The sequence below is a fragment of the Palaemon carinicauda genome, unplaced genomic scaffold (assembly GCF_036898095.1).
Source record: "Palaemon carinicauda isolate YSFRI2023 unplaced genomic scaffold, ASM3689809v2 scaffold315, whole genome shotgun sequence".
NCBI classification, from domain to species: domain Eukaryota; kingdom Metazoa; phylum Arthropoda; class Malacostraca; order Decapoda; family Palaemonidae; genus Palaemon; species Palaemon carinicauda.
In genome coordinates this window covers 152605-158932 of record NW_027170820.1, presented here as the reverse complement: position 1 = coordinate 158932, position 6328 = coordinate 152605, and positions in this window count along the sequence as shown.

Genomic DNA, 6328 nt, shown 5'->3' with positions numbered 1-6328 from the left:
CTCTCTCTCTCTCTCTCTCTCTCTCTCTCTTTTATTTATTATGTGAAAGAGTGTCGGGGATATTTGAAATACTGACCAACAATCCGATAAGAATAATTTTGAAGTTTGGTATACATATTCGATCTAATATATTTCCAGATTGGGTGTAAATTCATGAACATTTTTGTGATATTAATACAATGTGACCTTAGGGCCTCCAATCTGTTTATTATTTATTTTGTCATGAATACAAGGCGAGTTACACCAGAGTAGTCTTTTGTAGATTTAATAAGTTTTTTTTTTCTTTTTTTATATCGTAAAATGAGTTTTACATATTTTTCTTAGACATATTATTCCCCCTCACTTTCTTTTCATTATAGAATGGCCTGCTTGGCCCCAGTACCTGTTACTATAACACAAATTCTCTGAATAATAAGAATTTTAGTATGAAAGAGGACAGCTGGACCAAAATAAGAAAACACAAAATAAACAACTTGGTGTTTTCAAACCTCTTACAACATTTTAAAGAGTAAACGGCAGTTTTGGATAAAACCTGATCGTAAATATTCCACAAAATTTATATAAAAAGAGATTATCAGAAGAATGTATCCTATTCTATCGATTATTTTTTTTATTTGCATAAAATTTTAATTTCAGTACAAATTTAGTCATTGAAAGGCTGTAGTCTTTACTTTGTCATTATCTTGTAGGCTGGATCCAATCTGAGTTTACCCAACAAAATTATTTTTGGAAGGCATAATAATGTCTGTCATCTTTATTCATCATCAATATGCATTTCTGGCTTTCTGCTAATATTCACACTATCTAATACTCAGTGTCTTTCTCTATGTTAGTCTAGACATTAAAAACAACCAAAGGTTTAATCTGTGTGAGGCATTTTTGAGGAAAAGCAAATAAATGGATGATTCTTCTTCAGAAAGTATTGCTCATTAAGTAAATTGTATTGGTGTTTTCGCATTTCTTTATTAGGTCAGACATTTAGGTCAAAGGTCAGTAAAGGCATCTTTTCATTTTTTTATCATAAAAAAGTATATTGTGCTTTATATGTAGTCCTACTGCTAAATACAGTTGTTTAAATACTCTAGGATACCTTTCATACACAATATCAGGCAGCCTTTTTCACTTTATGGAAATAAGGAAGAAATTGTCCCAATAATGTATGCTACAAGTGGCCTTTCTTTATTTCATTTATAGAGTACTTACACTGATCTGTGTACGGGCTTGTTACTTTATTATTTTATTTTTAGGGACACTTGTCATTTTTTTTTTATTTTATCAATAAATACTGTTTGGTCTTACTCTGTTCATTCTAATAGTGAATTTGAATATGAGAATTATGATGTAAGATGGGAATGAATTTGACCAAAGACTGGGGAAAACAAAATGTTCTTACATGCCATGCAGACTACATCTTTTTAGGGTAAAGGTCCTATTTGCTATTTAAACTTTCAGAAATTTACAACTTGTATAGTTTATGTGGTGCTCTTCGTGACAGTAAATTGCAGCAATTATTTGCAATGACTAGAGGAAAACTATTGTGCAGTTTTAATGCTGTTATTGTGCAATAGAGTCTTGTGAACATTTAGTTATGATTGTGTAATAGCTGATGTGTATCTATGTGGCATAGAATGTGTATGTAGTTGAGGAGTATGTAAGGACATTGAAGTACTTAGTATTTTCTAGCGAAGGGTTTCATTCCATAATATGAAGTTGAACCAGAAGTTAACATTACCATTTAAGAAAACTATATGGATAACTGTTGTTCTTGATAAATTTCAACCTGCCAAATACTAGTAATCATTTAATATTAGTCCTTTATAAAATATTTCAAAGTTTCTGGAATAAATATATACATATAAAAGGAAAAAATATAATTTTTTATGTCGCTGCTCTTTTTTTCCAGGTGAACTATGAAGAATATCTTTAGCTTTTAAGTCTTGTAAGGTCACGAATGTGCTGCTCTAATGATGATAAACAGCCTCCTGGAAAGCAGGGTTTAGCTTAATCAAGAGGGCATGCTCTAACAGATCTTCGGACAAATGATCATTACTCACTTGGTCATACTCTTCCTTGGATAAGGTTAGCAAGGGTCCTCTCGTACCTTCCCTCTGTCCAAATTCTGTTTCCGAAAATTCGGTGCACTAGACCATTAAGGCAGTGTAAAAGAATCTTAAACCTACCTGATGGGGAGTGCATGTGAGATTCGTGGATGATTTGATGGAACAGGCTCCACCAACCTATCCAACGATCCCTACCACCTTTTAAGATAGGCTCCGAAGCAACATACAAGTAAACAGTCTGATTCTGAGCTGGGTCAGTAGTGGCCTTATTGAACACAATGATGGTGAAGGCCGCTTCAATTTATTTAGCGCAAGTAGCCAGCATGCAGTAATTCGCCACAATGACAGAATGCATGTAATGAGACTTCAAAATCTTCCTGTATTCATTAAATCTGATTCTGATCCTTTCAAAGAGATTGTTAAAGTGATCTAATCTGGGGGACATCATGCACAGAAGATCAACTGGACCTAGGCTGTGAAGGGTTACCAACGATGGGAGCTTGGTAAGATATATTGGGTGGAATGACTGGTTGTGTGAAATTTGCCTAAATAAATCCTTCAAATTTCTGGGTACCACTAAGGAATGAAAATACGCTGTGCTTAACAGGTTCATGAAATTTGCGTTCAAGACTTCACCAAATTAAATAAAAATAAGTTAATAAAGGACATGATAATCAGACCTTCATCACTAAACAATTATGCAATTGCAGGAGCATGCACAAACACACACGCACAGAGAAGGAACGCACAAACTTTCAAAAGATAACTGATAAGAATGACTAAAACGAACTATATTGAAACTGTGATTTCCTGTAGCATATTGGCGCTGATGTAATATTCATCATAAAAAGTATTTTGAATAAGTTAAAAAATTAAAGAAAAATACGCCATTCGTAGGTAGGCTATCTCATGATGCGGTAGATAGCGGGACCTTCAGATCAGCTGATCATAACCAAAGAAGAACCAAATATCAAGTAATTCTTGATTGATAAAATGCTTCCGAAATGAAAAAAAAAATAGAATACAAAAATGCATTAATAGTGCATATCATACCCCATGATACAAGATAATGGAATAATGTTATACAGTAAGAAAATATTGATAAAATATGATCGAGATGATTGTCGAATCAATATACATCATAATAAATCTTTGGAAACTTTACTTTTTGAGTTCGATATACTTCTAAATCGACTGACGATGCGTCTCTCGGTCATTGTCTCTGTCGTAAGTGGACCACTACCTGTATGTATGTTACCACATCAAACTAGTTATGTGAAAGCGAGAAGAATATTAATTAGATAAGAAAAGCAATAAAACTCAACAAAAACCTATGATAACAGAGAGAAGGTAAAAGACACATCACTGGCTGGGAGTTACAGGTACAGATTAGCAGGACGAGCCAACGCTCGGATAAAAGAGCGTTGTTAATTGGTCAAGAGCCTGTGAGACAGTAAGGCAGGATCCTATTGGATGTGGGATATAAACTGTATATATGTCGACTGTGGTCTCCTGTCTTACAGTTACAGAAAGGCATACAGTGCCATTACATTCCACTTATGACATTTTCCACTATATTGGTGATGTCAGGGATGGGTTTGTGGAGGGTTTTTAGAAACTAGAATGGTTTTGGAATACAATGCTATTCATAACTCAATTTAACCCTGGATAGGTACGGTGGGTCGTTTGCGACCCCGAGCGTCAAAAAAAAACAGGTTTTTCTCACGTGACTCACCCCTGTGACTGAATTTGTGGGTGATCGACCTGCAGGAGGTGTCTCCCCTACACGCTCTAGTAGTGTCCAGATGTGCATTGCTGTAGCTGTACTCCTTCCCCGATTTCTGAGACGCGTCGGGGTCGTTCGCGTCCGAGTTTACCCTTCTGAGGTAGTTTGCATAATTATCAAAGTTATTACGTATTATGAAATTGTCGTAGAATGGTGCAACTTGTATAGGTTATCAGTTGTGGAAAGTCTTGGTGGATTGTCTGGCTACCATGTGCATGTTTTTTTTTTTAGTTAAAATGTCGTTCATCACCACGAGGACCATTTTACCGCGAGTGCCCCTTTTTCATTTTTTTTAATTTTTTTGCCAAGTCATTTTTCCGTAAGATATTGCCAAATAGTGTCGTAAAACTTTTGCTTGTTTAGTGTTGGAAAGTGTGTCTAGATGATCTGGCTACCCATGCATGACTTTGTTTTTGTCAGATACGACGTAGTTATTGGTATATTGGGTATTTAACTGCGGTTACCAATTTCTGTTTTTTTTTCAATATATGTAAAAATTACTACGTAGTAAGGAATTGCCGTATATTATTCATTTTTTTTCATGTTTATGTGTTAGAAAGTGTGCCTTGATGGTTGGGCTAACACGTGCATGTCTTTTTTTTTATCTGAGATGTCGTATATTAGAATGTCGGGCATTTTACCGCGAGTGTCCCTTTTTAATTTTTTTTAATTTTTTTGCCAAGTCATTTTTCCGTAAGATATTGCGAAATAGTGTCGTAAAACTTTTGCTTTTTTAATGTTGGAAAGTGTGTCTAGATGATCTGGCTACCCATGCGTGATTTTGTTTTTGTCAGATACGACGTAGTTATTGGTATATTGGGTATTTAACTGCGGTTGCCAATTTCTGTTTTTTTTTCAATATTTGTAAAAATTTACTACGTAGTAAGGAATTGCCGTATATTATTGATTTTTTTTTCATGTTTATGTGTTAGAAAGTGTGCCTTGATGGTTGGGCTAACACGTGCATGTCTTTTTTTTTATCTGAGATGCCGTATATTAGAATGTTGGGCATTTTTCCGCGAGTGCCCCTTTTTATTTGTTTTGCATTTTTTTGCTTAGTCATGTTACCGTAAGGAATTGGCAAGTAGTGTCGCAAAACTTATATTTTTATAGTGTTGGAAAGTGTTTCTAGATGATCTGGCTACCCATGCCTATCTTTTTTTTAGCGTATATATAAGTATGTGTTCGATTTTCCTGTGATTGCCATTTTTTCGTTTTTTCCCATTTCTTTCAAAATTACTACGTACTAAGGAACTATCACAGAGTAATATTTCATTTATATGTTTATTTGTCGGAAAATATGCCTTGATGGTTTGCCTAGCACGTGGCTGAAATTTTTTTTTTCTGAAATGCCGTATATTAGAATGGCCATTTTTCCACGAGTGCCCCTTTTTATTTGTTTTGCATTTTTTTGCTTAGTCATGTTACCGTAAGGAATTGGCAAGTAGTGTCGCAAAACTTATATTTTTATAGTGTTGGAAAGTGTTTCTAGATGATCTGGCTACCCATGCCTATCTTTTTTTTAGCCAGATATGGCGTATATATAGGTATGTGTTCGATTTTCCGGTGATTGCCATTTTTTCGTTTTTTCCCAATTCTTTCAAAATTACTACGTACTAAGGAACTATCACAGAGTAATGATTCCTCTAGATGTTTATTTGTCGGAAAATTTTGTTTACTTTTTTTTTGATTGAATATCATCAAATTTTTTTAGCTAAAATATTGTTTTACATTTTTTTTTTTCGATTTTATTTCCCTTCAAAAAAAATTTTTTGGGTCAGAATTTTAATTTTATAGTCGTAAAATAATCGACAATTATCCAGCAACCCACCATACAATTTTTATGCATATCCAATAATAATTAGATTAGTAAATAACACCTTGAAATTGACATACCCTTCCTACATTTCAAGTGGCAGATTAGGGAGTCTGAATCAGTGTGGTTGGCGGCCATTTTGTGGACATATCCGAAGCGTAAGCTGCCCTATCTATATATATTCTTGCTCCCTATAGAATTTGTGATATTTTTGTATATTTTTACCTGCATAAATATCATATTATATATTAAATATATGTATTTTTTTACGAAATTTCCAAGTACTCAAAAAATTACCTTTAGATATGGCCCCTGATATAAATGTAATTTACAAAATAATGAAGATTTTTTTACATATTTCTATTTTAGGATAACATATGTTTATTCCCTAAAAAAATTAGCCACTTCCTATTTCATTTGGGTACCCAAAAAAATTCATGAAATTTGGACAATTTTTTTTGGCCAAAAAAAGTTACCCTTTTTTTCTCATTTCAGATCTTCACCTCCATGGGTCTGACTTCATCCAAAATACATCAAGATGTGTCCTAAACATTCAAGAATCAATTCCTAAAAGGATTTGTGTATATATGTATAAACTTTTTTTTATGAATTTTTATGTCAGGTCTTTTTTTTTTCTACTTAATTTTTTAAAATATTTATAATAAA